The sequence below is a fragment of the Eretmochelys imbricata genome, chromosome 8 (genome assembly GCF_965152235.1).
Source record: "Eretmochelys imbricata isolate rEreImb1 chromosome 8, rEreImb1.hap1, whole genome shotgun sequence".
NCBI classification, from domain to species: Eukaryota; Metazoa; Chordata; order Testudines; family Cheloniidae; genus Eretmochelys; species Eretmochelys imbricata.
Genome location: NC_135579.1, coordinates 53,058,524 through 53,080,234, shown reverse-complemented (window position 1 = coordinate 53,080,234; position 21,711 = coordinate 53,058,524). Strand labels below are relative to the sequence as shown.

The window sequence follows — 21,711 nt, the reverse complement described above, 5'->3', positions numbered from 1 at the left end:
TCCCATTTACCACCTCCTTCTTTGCCCTCATCTTGTTCAATCTCAAACCCTGAATTAACTTTCCCACTCACCAAAACAGACACTTCTCTAAACTTTCTCTAAGCACTGTTCCTTCTCTGTTCTCTGAAAGTCAGAGTTCCTTCTCTGGCCTCCACCAAAACTCCTGTTATAGAATAATGAGTTCTCTCACTTGCTCTCTACCTCTATTCCTTCCTTCTACTTCTTCATACTCATCTAACCTCCCCTTTCCAACCTCTCACTGTTTTGCCTTGCTTTCTTCAAAACAAAAGCAAAGTCTAGAAGTCTCTCCAACCTAAAAGAAATATTTTATTCCACTTGCCTGCAAGACATTTCCTCAAATACCCATCTTACAACTCCATCATGGATTTCTGCCAGTCTGTCTTTAACTCTATCCACTCCATAACTGCCCTCACCAAGATCTTTAATGACTTCTTCCTCGCTAAATTATGGATGTCTGTATTCTATCCTCATCTTTTCACCTGCTACCTGCATCTGACATGGTTGCTCTCACATAAACACATGTACCACCCATGTCTTCCCTTGGTTTTAGCAACTCTGTCCTCTCCTCCTACTTCTGATCACTCCTTTTAGCAGGTCCTTCTCTCCCAGCCCCCCTCTTCTGTCGGGTTTTATCTAGATTAGAAGAGGTCAAGATTAAGTCACAGTTAACAACATGCGACCCAAGCACAGTGTTTTTCCTATTGTAGATGCAGATTAATACCTCTAACCTTAATTCAGACAGTAAAAGGATTAAAATGGAAACTTCATGCAACCTTAACAACAGTGGTAGTTACTGCTGTACTACTATTTTTTATGACACTGGATGGTACATTGTATCTAATTTGAACTCCTCCCCTCTACCCAAGTGGGGTGACGGAGGAATAGCTGGCCTGCTCTTTCCTATTGGTTAGCCCCAAAAGAAGGCTAGGATTAACTCTGCATACTTGCATACTTCTATTCTCCTTTGTTGCTTGCTGCATCACTATGGAAAGAAAATTGTAGAATGCATCCAATGAAGTGAACTGTAGCTCACGAAAGCTTATGTTCAAATAAATTGGTTAGTCTCTAAGGTGCCACAAGTACTCCTTTTCTTTTTATGGATATAGACTAACAAGGCTGCTACTCTGAAATCTGTAGAAAACAGTTACTGCATTCTAAATAGCCGAGAAGCTCTATTACCAGCATAATCCAATCAGCAATTTAGTTTCCCAACCAACACTGGCCATATACTCAGTCTGTGCTAACCCTACCAAAGGAAGAAAATTCCAAGATACCAAAAAAAGCCATGTTAAAAGACATGCAGGTCTTTTGAAAGCAAATTTTGTTGTACCAATAGAATAAAAACTAGCAGGATCTTATGAAAGGGAAAAAGGCAAAATACCACATTTATTGTGAATACAGAAAGAATCATAGTAAGCAGTTAGTTCTAGTTATAACATTCCATTCAATCTCATATTTATTCACACATTCATTCATACAAACACACACACACACACGCACAGGTTCTGCAAGGTTGTTATCATAGTTACCAGCCTTAGAGTTGCTCATGCCAAGCCACTGGCCAGGTGGCCTGGACATGAGGAGGGAGCAGGGCCTTGTCAGATGCTCATCTGATGCTCCTGGAAGTTGGTTTGCAGAATCAGACCCCCCCAAAGTTCTCACTTTTTAGAGTCTATTTTTATAGGAATTTCTTCCTATGCCAGTCTATGGGAATTGCTTCATCATGCTGTTGCTGAATCAATCAGCAGATAGCACATTCCTGACGGCTCCAAGATGTTATCTTGTTCTTTGGTTCTCCCATTCTTGAGGCTGTTGGGTGGATTCCAGTCTGCCCTCCGGGGGGTCCTCGGGTTATTTCCACTTGACACCTTCTTCAGCCGATGGACACTGGATTCTTAGGCTGGCACCTCCCTGATCATTCAGTTATTATCCACACCAAGCATCCATCCACATACATCCTCTATCTCTATTTTAATCACAATTGTTAATACAACAAAAGGGCGGGGAGTCTCTGGGTGCTGTTTCTGTTGTTAGAGTATTGCTTTGAGTCTCTCTCTCTGTGAATTGCTTTGAGAACAGAGTCTGTCTTAGAATGTACTAACGCAACTAGCAGCTTGCAAGTTTCACACATAGAGGGAGAGAAACAGTACCAAAAACCAAGAGACCTCTTAATTAGTAATATCCTGGAATTTAAACTCTGGGGAATCAAACTCATTTGTGATTTTAATACAGAACTTCTTTAATATGATCCAACAATTTGACCTTTGAATTGAAGCTATTTAACAAAGTAGGCTGCGATCTTCTCCAAGACAAATGTTAAGGTTACACAAAGTTCTCCCACCATCTTTGATGAATTTGAAAACTGAAGTTGTTTTGCACATGACAGAAATTGCAGGTGCAGTTTTAACCATTTCCAGATTTAAATGCCAGTCTACACTTCCACTTGCCAAACATCATTATTGATGTAGCATAATTTCTAGAGAGCTTAGTTTGCCATGAATGACTTTTACCATCATAAAAACTAGAAAAAACATGAACATGTGTAAATTGATGGATTCTTACTGGCTGAAAGCCCTCTATGCAGTCACAGGATTTCGGTACTTTTTCTTAAGACCTCGTTTTTGTTTGTTTTTTTTCAAAGTAAAACCATTTAACACACTTTCAATATATCTACCATGTCCTTTCCCCTTGACATGAGGTCTTTTGCAGTGGGCCTGTCTACTCTCTACAGCAGGGGTGACCAACCTGTGGCTCCGGAGCCACATGCGGCCCTTCAGAAGTTGTCTAGGCACCGACTCTGGGGCTGGAGCTACAGGCGCCAACTTTCCAATGTGCCGGGGGTGCTCACTGCTCAACCCCTGGCTCTGCCACAGGCTGTAGCTCCACTCCACCCCTTCCTGCCCCCTCCCCTGAGCCTGCAGTGCCCTTGCTCCTCCCCCCTCTTTCCTCCCCCCCAGAGCCTCCTGCATGCCACAAACAGCTGATCAGGAGGTGTGGGGAGGGAGTGGGGGAGCTGATCGGTGTAGCTGCCGGTGGGCGGGAGGCGCTGGGAGCGGGGGAGCTGATGCGGGGCTGCTGATGCATTACTGTGGCTCTTTGGCAATGTACATTGTTGAATTCTAGCTCCTTCTCAGGCTCAGGCTGGCCACCCCTGCTCTATAGGATTAGACTCCACAGCTGCCAGGGAGTCAAGATGAGCCTCTGCTCTTCTCCTTCCTAAAATGCTGCTTACAGAGGTACACTATGCAAGCCGCAGAGTCGCACATACACTGGGTTCTTTCCTTTGACCTAAAGTCTCCTGCAGGAGCTTACCTACTCCCCACAGTCCCCTCCTCAACTGAGCTACTTGCTGGTTTTTATGAGGATACGGTGGTGATCTGTCTTGAAGATATCACCTGATCCTTGGCCTCTGAGCCTCAGATGGGAGGCAACTGATTAACCATAGATAGGACTAGACCCAATATCTACTGTAAAGGCTGAATTCTTAATTAGGAAAATTACCCATGCCAGCAACAGCTACTTAGTATTCAGATATGCAAGAAATCCATCTCCATGAAGACAGAAATCAAGTAATCTGATAGGCATCCAATTCTAGGTGTCACTTTTCAGAGGACTTGGTTAATGCCAAATTTCAACACCAAATATTTTATGCTTAGCATTTTAAAAGCTTCCCTGCCCTCACTTACAAACCCCAAAATGCCTTTGGAGGTACAAAGAGTTAATAGTTTTTAGCCTGAGAACACCACACGGGCCTAAACTCAAACATTATGTATGCAGGTGCAATTCTGACTTCCATGGAGTTATGCCCATTTACACTTAGGGTATGGCTACACTTGCAGATGTAGAGCGCTTTGAGTTAAACCAGCCTTTGTAGAGCGCAGTAGGGAAAGCGCTGCAATCTGTCCACACTGACAGCTTCAAGCACACTGGCATGGCCACATTTGTGGCACTTGCAGCGGCATTGGGAGCGATGCATTATGGGCAGCTATCCCAGCATGCAATTGACTCAACATGCTTTTCAAATGGGGGAGTGGGGTGGAGTGTGTTGTGTGCATGTGGGAGGAGAGAGAGTGGGTTGGGGGGGGCTGAAAGCATGTCAGCATGCTGTCTTGTAAGTTCAGACAGCAGCAGACCTCCCCTCTTCCCCGCCTCTCTCTCTCTCTCACACACACACAGCATTCCACAGTAACGGCTTGCTTTCCCTCAGAGCAGGCTGTCAGAAACAGAGCTTTCAAAGGGCATATCCACATTCCTAGGCAAGTTCAAAACAATGAGAAGAGTGGCCACTTGACTTAAGGGGATTATGGGACATTTCCGGAGGCTGATCAGAGCGCAGTAATGCAACACCTCGTTCACACTAACCCCGGGCGTTTCAGCCACTACGCAACAAGCGTTAATCTTCTTGCCAAGGTGGAGTACCAGGAGCGTTCTAGCCGTGGAGTCAGAGCACTCTACGTGCCTTGCCAGTGTGGACGGGGAGTGAGCTAGGGTGCCCGGGGCTGCTTTAATGCGCTCTAACTCACAAGTGTAGCCAAGACCTAAGTCTGAATTTTGCCCATTGTCTTTAGATTAGGTTCCAAAGCATCACTGATGGATTACAGTTAACCTTTGTCAAGCTATGTGTGTCAGCTCCCAGCTTCTGAAAAGTATTACCTAATATAGTTACACATCATATTACACAATAAGCAGGGTCATCTAAGAATTAGAGCTGAGAAGATAGACCAGTTATTCTGCACCTATCAGGCTAAACCATAGTCTTGCTGTGTGGCCCTAGGAAAGTCATTTGACTCCTTGCACTTCAGGTGAAAGTTAGATGAAGAGCAGCACTTTAGAGAAAGCAAAATGCCACATTTGAACAGAGTTTCCTAGGTGAATGGATTTTTAGAAAAGAATATCTGGTAATTAAAACACCTGAATTTAAAGGAACAGCTCAGTATGACTGTCTAGCACAAAAGAGGAGACTTTCATCCCCTATTTAATTGCTAGGTTTTTATCCTTTTCAAGAAAAATACACTTGCTTTCTACAAAAGAGCCTGATCTGTGCAGGAGTCACAATCAGGATATTGATTCATATGGACAAAGCAAACAAAGAACTGTTTTTGTAAAAATACTGAAGTGTCCCAATGACTGATGCCCTACATCTTTTAGTAGCAGTTAAAAGTGAAGAGAAACTTCCCACCCCACAGGTGTCCATACTAAAATTATGACCCTCCATTAAAATGTCATTTGTTAAATATTATTCCAAGAGAATGAAAATACCGCTGCTAAAAAACCTTTATTCACATCTTGTCAACAGCCCTTAAGAGTATCTGTTCAGTTAGTCCTGCTTCAGAGCTGGAATTTATCTCTTTTTGCTAGTTTACCTCTAAGGCAGGATCATCATTCTCCCAGTCTTTGATCAACTACAAATATTTTGTTTCAACAGACAGACTCACAACAGAATACTCAAATCATGAAAGAAGTCTACATCTTCCAAAATCCTCCTTCTGAAAAAACTGAGTGCTAAGATGCAAGATTTAAAATGCAGCCATAACAGAGCTGATTTCTGTGAAACATGTGAACCACAGAGCATTGTAAACTAAGTCTGCGTGTAGAGAACACTTTCCAAGATAGGCCACTTTTGACTACAGTCCAAACAGATTATTTGCCAGATGAGAACAAAAAATTAAAATAAGAAAAATAAAAGATACGTGCTTTATATTTAAAAGCACCTGCTCCAAGTACCAGGAAAATCATGGGTCTGCGTTCAGGATCATTTTACATAACTGGATAGAAAAAATGGGCTTCCTCTATCTGCTGACCCTCTCAGCAATAGTAAAGCTTTTCATACCTGAACCATGAACCTTCCCTTTTGTCTCATCAGCTCTCTCTTCTGAGTGGGGCATAGGATAGGGATAAAGAATAAATACATAGGACTGCAAATGAAGTCATCCTCCCAGCTTTATTAGAGAGTTTGAGTAGTCATGCAAATATGATGCTCTTGCACTCTTTCAATATGGCAAATATTTAGACAAATTAATTTTTAACCCAAGTGTTATAAGAACTAAGTGATGTTTGTTTTACAGTAATCCAAAAACCACTAAGAGTACCAATTAGCTGCAGACAAATTGTCAGATACCATCCAAAATGTCACTATTTCTAAACAAGAACTGGAACCGAATTTAGCATAGAGAAACTCAGTCAGACAATATAAACCTTGAAAGACTAATAAAACCAAGACCAAACCCATGCACAAGTGTGAATTTAAAAAGCTGAACTCACTCATACAGGATTCAAATCAAATACGAAGTGTCCTGCTGCAATGTGTCATACTCTGCAGTGTAAGCTTCATATATTCTATTTATACAACACAACCATAATATGAACTCAAGCTGTACCACATAACCTAAAACCATGGAGGGCCAAAGCTAATAACCGGCAGATGCTTCAAATGTTTCCTCACTTTTGCTAATCTGTGCATGAACTGGAATTGTACAACCCACTTGTGATTAAAGAACCATGCAGCCACAACAGGAATCAATGCAGCAGTTTCAAATGTACACCTGCATACTTTCTAAAATACATCACCTCATCCCAATTTCAGTTCTCCAGGTGAAAGATCAGCAAAACTAAGCAAACTATTTCAATATATTTACATTTGCAGGAGTCTTCCCAACATCCTACATTTTGTACTTTAATGTGTACTTCACACACACAATTGTGATTGATGAGCATTTTAAGTGCCAGAAAATACATAATATTCACATACTTCTGTTTAAAGGACACCTTAGTTTTTGTGTATGCGCACACTCATGCATGTTCTTGGAAGGTATTTCACCTATAACAGTCACAAGTAACAATTAAGATTATTTAAACTGAATTTTAAAAAATAAAAAAAAGACTGTTTACTTTGCGTATTTGACAACATTGCATAGAGGGAGTTTCTCTTTTTTCCTGTACAGGCCATTTTCTGTTTGTTGGATCATCCACATAGCAACAGGGGAGAGAAACATTTAAAAACAGAGAAATGCCACTACACCCAGACCACACCACACGATCCATCGTCTACAGCCAAGCTCTACGATACAACCGCATTTGCCCCAAGCCCTCAGACAGAGACAAACACCTACAAGATCTCTATCAAGCATTCTTACAACTACAATACCCACCTGCTGAAGTGAAGAAACAAACTGACAGAGCCAGAAGAGTACCGAGAAGTCACCTACTACAGGACAGGCCCAACAAAGATAACAACAGAACGCCACTAGCCATCACCTTCAGCCCCCAACTAAAACCCCTCCAACGCATCATCAGGGATCTACAACCTATCCTGAAGGATGACCCATCACTCTCACAAATCTTGGGAGACAGGCCAGTCCTTGCCTACAGACAGCCCTCCAACCTGAAGCAAATACTCACCAGCAACCACACACCACACCACAGAACCACTAACCCAGGAACCTATCCTTGCAACAAAGCCCGCTGCCAGCTATTCAGGGGACACCATCATAGGGCCTAATCACATCAGCCACACTATCAGAGGCTCATTCACCTGCACATCTACCAATGTGATCTATGCCATCATGTGCCAGCAATGCCCCTCTGCCATGTACATTGGTCAAACTGGACAATCTATAAGTAAAAGAATAAATGGACACAAATCAGATGTCAAGAATTATAACATTCATAAACCAGTCAGAGAACACTTCAATCTCTCTGGTCACTCCATTACAGACCTAAAGGTCGCAATATTACAACAAAAAGACTTCAAAAACAGGCTCCAATGAGAGACTGCTGAATTGGAATTAATTTGCAAACTGGACACAATTAACTTAGGCTTGAATAGAGACTGGGAGTGGATGGGTCATTACACAAAGTAAAATTATTTCCCCCATGTTTATTCCCCCCCCCCCCCCACACCGCTCCTCAGACGTTCCTGTTAACTGCTGGAAATGGCCCACCTTGATGACCACTACAAAAGATTTTCTCCCCCCCAGCTGGTAATAGCTGTCTTAAGTGATCACTCTCCTTACAGTGTGTATGATAACACTCATTTTTTCATGTTCTGTGTGTATATAAATCTCCTCACTGTATTTTCCACTGAATGCATCCAACGAAGTGAGCTGTAGCTCACGAAAGCCTATGCTCAAATAAATTGGTTAGTCTCCAAGGTGCCACTAGTACTCCTTTTCTTTTTGCGAATACAGACTAATACGGCTGCTACTCTGAAACCTACAAAATATGAGTATTTTCAAGGGGACCCAGGACAAGTGTAGTACCTGAAACACCTTATTTTTTTTCCCCAAGATTATTATATTACAAGTTGGTGTCCCTTTAGTATAACACAAGATTATTCAGCAATATCGTGGCACCGGAAACCAATTGCTTCAATTCTCCAGCTGCTTTTTGCTCTAGAAACCATGATAACTTTGTTTTCAAAGTACATTGTAACTTTACTAACATAATTGCAATACATTCAGAGGGGTGAACAAAGACTTGAAGAAGCTTTAGAAAACTAGTCTAAAGTTATATATAAATCTTAGCCACTTGCTACATTTCAGAACAAAGTTAGCTGGAAAAAAACGTACAATTTTGAAAATTAAGTTTTACATTACAAACATGATTAAACAAAGGTACTATAAAACCAAGTGTTTAATCTGTAAAGCCACACAGTTAAGCCAAGCTGACAGCTAAGACAGGGAACTCATGGCATCATTCAGTATTTGTAAAATCTTAGTTTCTTACAAAGGCGGCCCATGAGTTTAAGTTTGGCACAGAAACTTGTGTGTCTCACGCAACGTCCCCACCCCACAGTGGAGAATCACTTTCATTTGGTTACTTTTGCACACAGGACTCACTCAACAATGACAGCAACAGACAAGTTAAACTGACAGCTTGGCTAATTTCACATTAGCTCTCCTTTGGGTCCACAGAGGAAGCTCTCTGTAAAATCAGCACAGGTGTAAGCCGCCACTGCTGCTACTGGGGGTTTATAGGCTAGGACAGGGGTAGGCAAAGTATGGCCCACATCCGGCCCGTCGGACCTTTTAATCCAGCCCTCGAGCTCCGGCCGGGGAGTGGGGTTGGGAGCTTTCCCTGCTTCAGTGCTCCAGCCGGGAAGCGGGGTCAGGGGCTTGCCTTGCTTTGCTCAGCTCCTGGAAGCAGGGGCAGCCAGGGGGTTCCGCATGCTGCCCCAGCCCCTGGTGCCGGCTCTGCAGCTCCCACTGGCTGGGAACTGCTTCAGGTAAGCGCCGCCCAAATCCTGCACCCCTGAACACTCCCCCCCCCGCCCCCCTCCCCAGTGCCCCACCACCCTTCCCCAGCCGTGATCACCCTCCAAACCCTTTGATCCCAGCCTGGAGCACCCTCCTGCACCCCAAACCCCTCATCCCCAGCCCTACCCCAGAGTCTGCACCCCCAGCCAGAACCCTCATCCCCCCCATGAGCCCCAATCTCTGCCCCAGCCAGCCTTCCGTACAATTTTCATACCAAGATGTGGCCGTCAGGCTAGAATGTTTGCCCACCCCTGAGATAGGACAATGACAACACTAACATTAGTCTCTTCTCCCCACCTCAAGCAGCAGAGGATTGCATCTGTGCTTGTATTTGAGGACTGCAACTATCAATCCAATCAGGTGAAAGAAATAGTCTGGTCTGTAAAAGACAGCAATGGCTCCACTTCTCCTCTATTAGCTCAATTTTAAGCTCTAAAGGTGATGGAGGCTGGAAGCATGAAGACTATGTTTTCAGCCTTTTGAAGGGTGAAGAAAGGTGTACAGTGGTTGTACAGCACTAGCTAATTGTTTACAAACATATTACCATTGAACGAGACCAGCCACCACAGAGCCATATGGCACAACTAAGTAGAGAAAAGGAAAGATTTGATGAGGAAAAGCGTGGCCAAGAATTAAAGGCTGATAAAGCTATTGCATCTCTTACCCCATGCCTTGATAAACATGTCAATCAATCCTGAAATTTCAGTGGGAAAGCCAACGCTTTTGGCACACCTTGACTAGATTAAGATAGGAAATCAGTGAAACACTTGAAATTATATCCTAAATGAGACCTATAGCCTTCCATAACAGTTAAACACTATAGGCTTCTTGAATTTATACCTATTCGTACTATTAGCAAAAGCTAGCTAAAAAGGCCAGAGCTTTCAAGCACTCAGTAGATTTTATATCAAGTTCTTCATTTTGGTGCTTCAGTGGTTAACAGCCAAGTTTTAACAAATAAGGAAAAACTCAGCTGGCAAAGAATTTCCTGCATCAGCAACTCCTGACAGACAGCTGGGTTGTACCAATCTCAACATTTGTGGCCCCAGAGAAATAATTCCATGTCTGACTAATTCATTAATGGAATTTGTGCTCTGGCAAGCTTGAACAGAGATCACACACCTTCTGAGGTTTAGTTTCATTTGAGCTAGCCAGAGAGAAGATAACTGCTCAGAGTAGAACACTTCACTGAGATATGTGCACACCACCCTAGTTCAAGCAAATGAGCACAAAAGCAAGAATTAAATTGGTAGTTGGCTGAGAACTATAGGAATTCACAGGTGGAAGGGAAATTGTTATAGAACATTTTTAACTGGGGTAGGTTTGAGTTACAAAAATGAAAGCGGTAGATTTTCAAAGGCTTAAATGGCTTTCCTTGGGAGTTAGGCACCAAAAGTGACTGAAAATCTACCCCCAAAGACTCATTTACTATCTGCAGTAGCAACCAAATCTTCCATTTTAAAAAGTGATGGGTATATCTTAAGAGCACAGAGTCAAAGGCACCAGCTGGGAAAGAACACCAGTGTCCACATGAATTCAGAAACATGAACCAGAAATCAACACCAGTCAAGTAAGTTCCATTCAGTAGTAAGCCTCGTCCAGAGTGTGGGGCTCAGCCATAATCCCAGTTCTTGCCAGATAATTGTTTGCATGCAGACATGAACCCGATTGCCTTCTCTCAATTATCCCACTCTGATTTTAGGCTTTCCAAGAGATCATCATGAAGGACACTTGCCGAGCAAAATGGTTTTGGAACAGTGGCAAGCTCAGTGGTGCTCACCAGCGACAGTGATTGCCCCACAGCCAGTATAATTTGCATTTGCCAAGCCAGATCTGACCACTGGTCCACCAAAATCTGGTATCCTACCTCTAACAGCCTACACATGAGGTTTCAGAGGCTGGCATAACATACCTCTCCCCCATTTCCCTAAAGCATATGGTCAATCCTTCAATGCTGTATATAGGACTCCAAAAGAGGAGATTTAGTTCTAGACCTGTATTTGTAACAATTAAATTTACCTTTTGAAGCACGAAATTTCCAGATTCACAACTCACCAAACTCACATTGGTTTAAAACTATAGCATCAGTAAAATAATCTGGTTGTTAAATGGGATACTCAAGGATTTTTGGGCCCAAACACAATCTCATGCAACAACTCTAGAAGATCACCCACATGCATACACAGTATAATCTATAAACATTGTTTGGGTCCGCAACAATCTATATATCACTGAGGACCACTGTGACATTGACAGACAGGTCAAATTGTATGTGACCCATAACAACTTACCAAGAGACACTGAAATGTAATCAAGACAATCTATTTGCATGTGAGTTTCAAAGAGATGGCCTAGACCAACGATCATTGACCATTTATTTGTAGTAATAGAAATCAAGAGTAGATGCTGAGTGTATTTGTCTGTGTTTACCTGTATCTTGTTACAAGTTTAACAGTGTGATCTAATTAGCTCGTAGATGCTAAAATCCTGTTCCTGTCTTATAAGGCATCATTACTGCCTATTGACTCAAAGATCAAAGATGTAAGATATTACAGGAACTAATATTATTATTGATATCGTCTTCATCTTAATTTCTTTGCTATGATGAACTGCCTTGATAATTTGAATGGCTAATTGATTTATGTAAATGATGAAGCTACTTTACTTGTGTATGCATAGGAAATAGAAGATTAGCTTCAAACCAACAATATACACTGCCTATTCTTTATCCAGGAAAGGTCCTGATGTGACGAGAGCTGTCAAGAGGCTTATCAGCTTGCTACAAGACTATAAAGAAAAAGCCCTGGGTCTGATCCTGCCATCTCAGGTCTGCTTAAACTTTGACAGGGAAGGTATAAGCCACAAGACTGAGGTATCCAGGTTTACTCTGGATTTAACCTGGAATTCTCATGGAAGAGAACAAACTGGATTGTTTATTGGACTATAACCTTTTAAACTGATTCCAGAAAGATTTTTACAAATCAGCAGCCTCACCATCTCTGCTATGAAACTGACCTAAAGACTTTTCATATATCTGTATGTGTATTGATCTCTTAACCACTGTAACTCTCTTCCTTTTTCTTTTCATTATTAAACCTTTAGTCTTTTAGATACTAAAGGATTGGCATCTGCATGATTATTGCATGACTACTGGAGAATATATGGTACTGTATTATAGAAGCTATTTTGTTACTGATTTGGTGACTCTAATCATTACCCCCTTTGAGGATTGTCTGCCCTATTGCTTACTCAAGGCAAACTGCAAGGATTCTCAGGGTGGCCCCTTCAGGCATCCAGCCACAACCACACAAACTTTTAAGAGTTTTTAAATCATCCTTAAGAACACATTCTTGGGCTTAGGTGTGTAGTGTCCTTTCAAAGTATTAGACTCACTTCCAAAAATGGTTTCTTTCCTGTAGCTGCTCTTAGCCAAGGTAAAGCAGACCCAAATCCTGAGTTGCTCTCATTTTGAAGGCATTTGTTGTACTTTTATTGTTCAACAGAATAGCTGAACCGTGGTCCCAACTGTTTTCTCAGGCACCTAAAATTCCTGTTGATTTCAATGAGAGTTTTAGGTGTACAAAGAATGCAAGATCAGGCCCCACATTTATTTCATTCCCCGACTTCCAGTTCTGAACATGAAAGATGAATAGTAATTCTAGAGGTACTAAAACACTAGTGGAATTCCATTAATCAAATTACACATCGGAACATCAGTCAACACTTACCTGCTACCCCACCTCACTGCATCACAGACATAGAAAGGAGTCACCACCACTCAGAGAATTAGCATTACCAAACCTGAGTTTACTGGTCTATGATCACACAAAGGGGCCCCATTAAATATGGTTTGTCCTCTCAACACTGAATAAAAATTACAGAATAAAAATTTATTCTGTGAAGCATTTTCATCCATATCTGTACAAATAGTTCTTGTGTCTCTGCGCACTGAGCAACCTGCTAGGATTATCCTATCTAAGCAACAAAAGACTCCAAGTTTTATGGTAACAGTACCCATCCTTCTTTAAAGCCCCCTGGCAATGAATTGGCAGTTGAAGAATCTAGCTGGCATGGATCCACTCCAGTTCAGCAGAGGAGAGAAGCCTGGACTGCTAGGCTACAGATAAGATGGCTGTCTTAGACAGCTGCATTAGGGACAGATGAAGTACTATAGGGAGTGATCTTTCAAGATGTCTTGAGCTTTGGCTACAGCCCTCAGAGCAAGTTTGCAATTATGGGACAGGATGGTTTTAAGGTCAACCATCTCATCCCCATTGCTCCTCTTTTCTGCTTCAAATCCACCCTGCCTCACAAACAGGATGGAAGCACTTATAAAATATGTTCAGAATTACTCCTATAATTGCTTTAGCAGCATACTCCTAAAATCAAATTCAGCTACTTAGGACTTACAGTACTATAGTCTAGAATGCAGATAATTCAGCTCCTAATAAAAATCTGTATGCCTGGGGTTACATAATGCATGAAAAATCAATTGCATGCCATAATACACCAATACAAATGCAATTTTCCTTTTCCCGATCCACTGATTGCATCTCTTGTTAAAGTCACATAGCTAGTCAATTTCTCATCAGGAACCACAGACTGACATTCAATCTCCTTGGTGATAAACTATGCTTCATCCTCTTAACAAAAAGAGAAAATGAGACATTAAACAAGTGACCTTACTGGGCCCCAATACTATCGATACCACCCCGTGCCCCCACAATGCTTGTATGGATGGCTGCTGCTCACAGGATTCTCCAAAGAAGTCTAATGGCCTGTCACAGTGCAGCATTTAAGAACCACTTTGCCAGCCATGTTATTGTACACCATAATGCTGAAGCTGCTTTGCACTCAAAGTGAATTCATACATTCTGACATAGCTACCTACCCTGTGGCTTTTGGCTACAGATAGAGATTTTGGAACATTTTCCTGATTGACAAGTCACTAACTTTTACGTTATTTCTTTGAAACTGTATGTAATGGTTAAAGCATCCATTATATTACAATGGAATTTCTTAAAGATTAAAGATCTTGTCAGCTGCGTTTGTAATTCTGATGATAAAATGCCATTAACTCAAGTGTCTGCAATTTGTGCAGCATATTAGATATTAACCTAGGTAATAAAAGTGGCTACCATGTCCAACAGTAACAGTGGAGCAATTTAAAGTCAGTCAGTCACTGGCTTTTTTAAATAAAGAATCATTGACTGAAGTCATACTGAGGCTTTGTAAAACTATTATAATCTGTGCTAATTTATTTTTAATTGAAAATTGCAGTAAGGTTATAAATGCTTTTTAAAAAATGCTATTACTGGTAGGATCTCTTATTTGACTTTGACAAAACTGTTATAGGCAAAAAAGCAAAATATTATAAGTGAAAGCCTTGATTCTGCAAAACATTTGAACAGATGTGTAACTTTACCTATATGAAGAGTCCAATGGACTACAATGAGACTACTAAGGTGCTTAAAGTTAGGCATGTGCAAAATTAAACAAAATACAAAAACAGCCACTTTAATCTTAAAAAAAGTCATCCTCATGCTCTCATACAATCTTATTGTTATAACCAACACACAGTATGACCTTTAAGCAGATTAATGTAACAAAACTGAAGAGGGCTGCCTCAGAGGTATAATCATAGGGGAAATCCTTTGTTCCTCCACTGTATTATGCAGACACATCAGGATTCCACGGGGTGTTAGTGAAGTGAGTTGGCCATTTTTCCAAGGCATCTTACAAGCTATTCTTATCTGACAGAATACTATCTCATTTCAATGATTCTGCTCCTTCCCTGCCCACAGCACACGTTTTGAAACCAAAAGAAACCAATTAAGTTTAATTCATATTGCATTATTCACTGAGGACAGCTGATCTCCTCTTAAGTCTTAATTGCATAATAATAGTTCAAGAATCACATTTTATATAAGGAATTACTGGAAACCCAGAGGCTACCTCATGGTAAAGGTGACTGTTAGCAATTTTTATTGCATATGGTACAAAAACCAGCCTGGTTTTGTGAATGTTCATGTATTGTTTCTCTATAACTGCAACTAAAAGTGTTCTGATTCTTTTCACTATTGGTCCTGTTAGACAGCCATTCCTTCATCAAAACATTGCTACCAACTATCCACCTTTGTGAAATGAGCTACACTGGAAAATGAATATTCTCTGGTCTACAACCCCCAGTGCTGGTCACTAAAATGAAACTGGACATACACCTGTTAAATTATAAATGTTCACTAATTCCCTTAACCAGAGAAAAGGAAGTACCTTGCTGTTTTTGTTTTGTTTTCTGTTATTGTTGTTTTTAAAACACAAGGAGGTAAAAGGAGGAAAAAAAGAGCACAGTCTACCGTCTCTGATGTATTATCCAGTACCATTAATGAATAATCCATACCACTTCTGCAACCGGACTGATAAGCAGTTCACCAGACCTACTGCTCCCTGAACACAGTTTCTCAGTTGCCATTTCATATGGGATAGGCCAGCCTATTATGTCCAACTTTCACTACCACCGACTGTACTAAATACAGCTCTGATTGTCCCAGTTTTCACAGCTCTTATTTATTAACACCAGAAAGCTGGAAAAGGAAATGGATGTAAATGAATCATACCAAAGCAATAACCTGCCCCCTTCCCAATCTCAGAGTTTTGTGCTTATACCACTTTGCATACCTAAGTCTCAATAATCAGTAACATCCAAGCCTTACTAAAGTGAACGCCTAAAAATTGTTTTGTCAACCACCTGGATGATTTCTATCACTAAATTACAAGGTCTAGATTACAGTTTTTCCCTCTTACTGCTGATAAATCCTTATTCTCCACACACAACACACACAATCCCTTGATCTTTTGAACTTCATATCTTTCCAACTCCTCAGTGCCTTCTAAGAAATCACACCCTGTTCACTAGCAAACTGTCACACAGTACACCCAGGACCCATCCCTCACGAGCCGCCTTGGGGTTAGGTATTGAAATAACTACTTCTGCAGCCTCTTAACCATTTGTCTGGAACATGGCAAAGGAATTAGATTTGCTCCATATCCTATCACATTCAGCACTAAATATTTTTATCACCACAATGGAGTCGACTAAGGAATACTATCAGGCCTTCATTTATTTTAATTGCAGGAATAAATCCAAGTCAGTTTACAAAGGGGTCTGATGATATTAACCCAAAATTAATCAATGGTATATTGCAAATGAAGATTAAAACCTTCTTATATGAGAATGAGTGTGTGTAATCATACCAACATGCCCTCAAACACTGGTATTCTCACATGGTTTGAGCCCCACTCCTGTCACTCTTCACATATAAAGCAAATTATATGTATAAAGGTTTCAGAGTAACAGCCGTGTTAGTCTGTATTCGCAAAAAGAAAAGGAGTACTTGTGGCACCTTGGAGACTAACCAATTTATTTGAGCATAAGCTTTCGTGAGCTACAGCTACAGCTCACGAAAGCTTATGCTCAAATAAATTGGTTAGTCTCCAAGGTGCCACAAGTACGCCTTTTCTTTTTATATATATATATATAAGATATAGATATAGATATATATATAAAAAGATATATATATAAAAAGATACTATAGAGAAACCCTGTTACATTTGCTTCTTTCTACCTCCAGCCCCATTTTGCTGTAACATCATCCATTAGTTTTATTCTTAAGTAAAAGTATATATATATATATATATATATATATATATATATTCTTATATAATATATATTATTATTATACTTATGTAAGTATAAGTATATATTCTTAAGTAAAATATATATGTATATAAAAAGCAAAATTAGAATATTTTCTAAACCCCATACACTGTTTAACCTTCTTATGGGTAGTAATCCTTGTTCACAGAGGCAAAAGGAATGAAATTATGTCCTACTGAGATATAGGTTTATGGAATAAGTGGGAAAAACAGCTCATTTTAACAGATGTAAAATAATTTTAGAAGCAGGTTAAGTTTCAAAATCCCTAAGAATAACAAAAGATCCTGGGGAAAAATATTTAGAGTGGACCCTGTCCATTCAAGCAGATAATCAGAATGAATAATTTATAGGCATGCTTTCATCTTCACTACTGCTGAGAAGAGTTGCATTCTAAGGAGCTCAGGGAAATGCCGACACATCTGCTAACTAAGTGGAATAATCAGTAGGAGTCCAAGCCACGACAGTCCAGGAACCTGTCTTGTTGAGGGGACAAAGCTGACAGGAGACAACGGGAGAAAGGCAGAGCACTACTCGCCCTACATGAGGCCAGTATTTCATGCCTTTGTCATAGGGTGCTTTTTGCCTCTGGAAAAAAAAGCAAGGCATGATACCTGATTTTCACCACAAAACACCAGGAGCTGCTTCCCGAGTGCTTCCTCTCACAGCAAATCCATGGGTGCCAATTTCTACTGACTTCTTATACTCATATCATAGTTTTGGTGGAAAACCTGTAATCTCACAAGGCTGAGAGCTGTGTAAAGCAGAAGGAGGAACAATCTTACAACAGCATCAATTCATCCAGTCTGAACCATTCATTATAAAAATATTACATGCTAATTTCTACTAATAGGGCAAATATGAAAGCCAAAGAATCCCCTGGTAGTTCAAGGAATTTCCTTTGCATAGCATGTAGGATTGGGAGACAATTACATATTAGTTGTTTGCTTTTACTGGCTTATGTCCTGTATGTGAAAGTGTGGTTTAAGAAAGGTCAAACATAGATACTACTCAGAAGTTGCTTGGATAAGAGGAAGGTATACAAAAAGCGTTGCTTTGATAAAGTGGAAGTCCACAAAGAAAGCTATTAAGAACATGCAGGGAACTGATGCAAGCCTAAAGGAAACTATGGGAACAAAAAATAACGAGACACAGGAAGAAATGGGATCTTTGAAGAAATTTAGTTAAACTATGTATATGTGAGCAACTCTTCTGGAAGAGTGTGTGCAGGCCACTTGGTGTAATTCATGCAGAATTCAGGGTACAGAAATGCATAATGCTGGTACTCTGCTGCTTCTACAAAAGGCTTGGGTGGTCAGGCACAGAACGACCTAGCCTCTTCCATCCTTCTTGCCTCCATCCAAAATAAGCAGAATGCAATATTCAATACAGGAAGAACCAAGGAATTATAAACGCATCAACAAGGACAGGAAAATATTGGGACAATAACTTAAAATTTACAGGAAGTTGCACAAATTTTCCCCAGAGGTGGGTGGTGGTATGGGGAGGTGTGTTTTTGCACATTTTTGCAATACATTATTCTGGTCACTCACATCCCTGCTTTGTTATTTAAAATCAAATTGTCATAGTGTTCATAGCTTTAAAATGGAAACACAGATTTACACATGCAAAAGTCAGCTGAGCACAAAGCCAGTTAGCATCACTACACACCTGAGTAAGGTAGCAGAGTAGAAGATCTCCACTTTGACCTGGGCTCTGCCCATCACTCATCAGATCTCAGGCTTTTCCCCACCACCACCACCTAACTTTTTTGAAAGTAGTAAGACTACAAGTAGTTTAAATTCTTTAAGTGCCACTTAGAAGTTAACATTGTTTGTCCATGACTGAACTGTGCAAAGAGACAGTAATGGGTACAAGGCTGTTGAAAACAGTTTATATTAGGTTTGTTTTGGGTTTTTTTGTGCTTAGTCTGAGCAGATCTTTGAGACTTTTGATTGCCCCCATTATTTACTGGGAGTGTTTTGGAGGTGATATGAAGCACTTATCACACCACACAACCCTTTGTGAAATGATACATATAGCAGCCTGTAGCAGCCGTTTAATAAAGAGTCTGTGCTAATACTTCACTGCACTTGTAACAGAGCAGGAGAAACACGGAAGTTAAGGGGAAAAATTCCTCGACTCTAAGGAAGCAAACAGACTCAATCTCCTCCTAGCTCAAGTGACATGACAAAGCCTTGACTAATAAACTAGTACTCCACATTAAGTCAAATCAAAGCTAATTAGATGTGTCCACGCAGGGGTCTGCACCAGTTTAACTAAGCACATTTTGATTGTGATTAAACCAGTACAATCTGCATTTAGACAAGGCCTTCAGTAGAGTGTTCATCCTGGACAATGGTTTGAATAATAGCGAAAAAGAAAATATGCACAATTCTGGCAAGCGTAGCATATCTCATATATAGGCACTGTCAGAAAACCAACATCGAACAGCCACTACTGGGAAAAGAAATTGGTCATGGACTACTGCTGATCTGGCTCTTAAAAATCCAGGGAGGTTGCATCCATGATAGGAACTGGAAAGGTGTTCTGGACTTATTGTGCATGTAAACACAGTCCATCCTCCTGGTCCAACAATAGCATCCATGAACAGGCTATGTAGAGCTCTTGTAACCAGAGTACAGGCAGATGACACTGCTTTTGAAGGGTTTATGTGCATCCCTTTGAAGAGTGATTTTGCCCAGCTCCAGAATTTGACCTAACATTTTCAATGTTTGTTAAAAAATACCTCAACTCCAACCAAACATTTCAGATGGACATACTAGGTCAGGGGTTCTCAAACTGGGGGTCGTGAGGTTATTACATGGGGGGTCACGAGCTGTCAGCCTCCACCCCAAACCCCACTTTGGATCCAGCATTTATAATGATGTTAAATATTTTTAAAAAGTGTTTTTAATTTATAGGGTGGGGGTGTCACACTCAGAGGCTTGCTATTTGAAAGGGGTCACCAGTACAAAAGTTTGAGAACAACTGTACTAGAGAATGCTAGTAATTAAGTCAGTGCTTCTCAACTTTGAGCACTGCCATGGCAGGAGGGCATAAGGGAAGAGGATAAAAACAATGGAGACAGAGAGAGATACCTGATCTTAAATCTCCTGTCGCTACTAAAAACATACTCCAAAAGCTGCATTTCCTTGAATGTCACCTGCCTTCCTTCCCTGTTGTCTCAGCAGCTCCTAATCCAGCTGGCCAAAGAAGCAGCACACATGTATATGAATGTAGGTTCCCTGCAACCTGTTTCTCTTCTCCTGTAGTACGCAGCTCAGCCACAAGAGCACATGAGACCACAGACATCTCAAGAAGCATATTGGTGATAGGGAAGTCAGTAAAAGCACGGAAGCAAAATAAAGAATAGCAAAAGAGACTTTAAGTGAGAGCAACAAGGATGGGGGTGTGGGGGGAGAAAATAATGGAAAAGGAATAGATAGAAAATGGAGAAAGAATTGAGCAAAAGAAGGGTCATATGGTGACAACGATGCTGATACTTGGGAAGAGGGACAGAAGGGAATTTCTTCCCACCAATCCACCACAAGGACTACCTCAACAAAAAAGAATGGAACCACTAACTTAAATGGCCCCATGCAGGCATTTGCTGTTGCTATTGTCTAACTGGAGATAGTTTTACCAAAACTGAGTTAAAGTAGACTGCTTAGCTAATTATTTTATGCCATACAAAATTAGGTTCAGTTTTATTTTTAAAAACTCTTCTGCTTGGTTTTTTACATTAACAATACCAGGATGTCACTTACCCCTTTTTACTGAAGAACTTTGACAAGCTCTTTAGAGGACATCATAGGAGACTGAAACAAGTTAAAGCTCTCCCATATCCTAACTAGAGGGACAATACACACACACGCACAGTTCCTTTTCCATTGGTACTTTAAATAAATATGTACAATATGCACAAAGACCACATATCTAGACACTATGCTAAAAGTGTCAAGAGAAAAAAGTTACAGCTCCCAAAGTTTAATTAACACATTAGCGCTAGCTTCCCACTACATCTTCTCCACATCCCTTACCTTGTTATTTTTAAATCCCTATTCACAGCTATTTAGTGTACTACCTGGTAAAGACCAAGGAAATACAAGGAGCTACTTAGAAGGAATGTAGGAGTAGACTGGTGAAGAGAAAAAGAATGGAAAAAAATACATTTGACACTTGTGTTTTTCATTGTAGCCTTTTCCACAACAGGTGAATAGGTAAATTAGTACTGTGGAATGATAAGAAAAGATACCTGGGAGTTCTGATTTTAGAGAAAAACAGAAAATTCAAAGACCTTAGTCAGTCTTCTGGAAGAGAAGAGAATGGAAAAATTAATCTTAAAATAATGAATAATGCATAGCGGTGATTAAATTTCCAGTGTACTCTAGGAAAGTGACCAAACAGTTGTTAGCAATGCCCCACCCTTCTTTCAACTGGTAATAACATCAGTTTAACTGCAAGCATAGATGGGATGGAATTGTTTGACACCATTACAGAAAACATGACCCAGATTAACCACCTGACCATATTAGCATGTTTTTCCTGGTTTATATATACCTAAAAAGGTGAATAAAGTCATAAACTGTATTAAAATAGGGATTAACATAGAAGTGCCATTATAGTTAATGATACATTCTCACCTTCGATATTGCATTCAGTTTTAGTCACCTAACTACAAAAAAGGCAAAAAGATATGAGGAGGGTAACAAAACTAGC

The 21,711-nt window shown here is 40.5% G+C and overlaps 1 protein-coding gene across 2 annotated transcripts in view; it reads right to left on the bottom strand.

The window, feature by feature from the left end:
- XPR1 (xenotropic and polytropic retrovirus receptor 1) overlaps positions 1-21,711 on the bottom strand; it is a 254,134-nt gene that overhangs the window by 219,571 nt on the left and 12,852 nt on the right. The gene's annotated exons all lie outside the window — the stretch shown is intronic.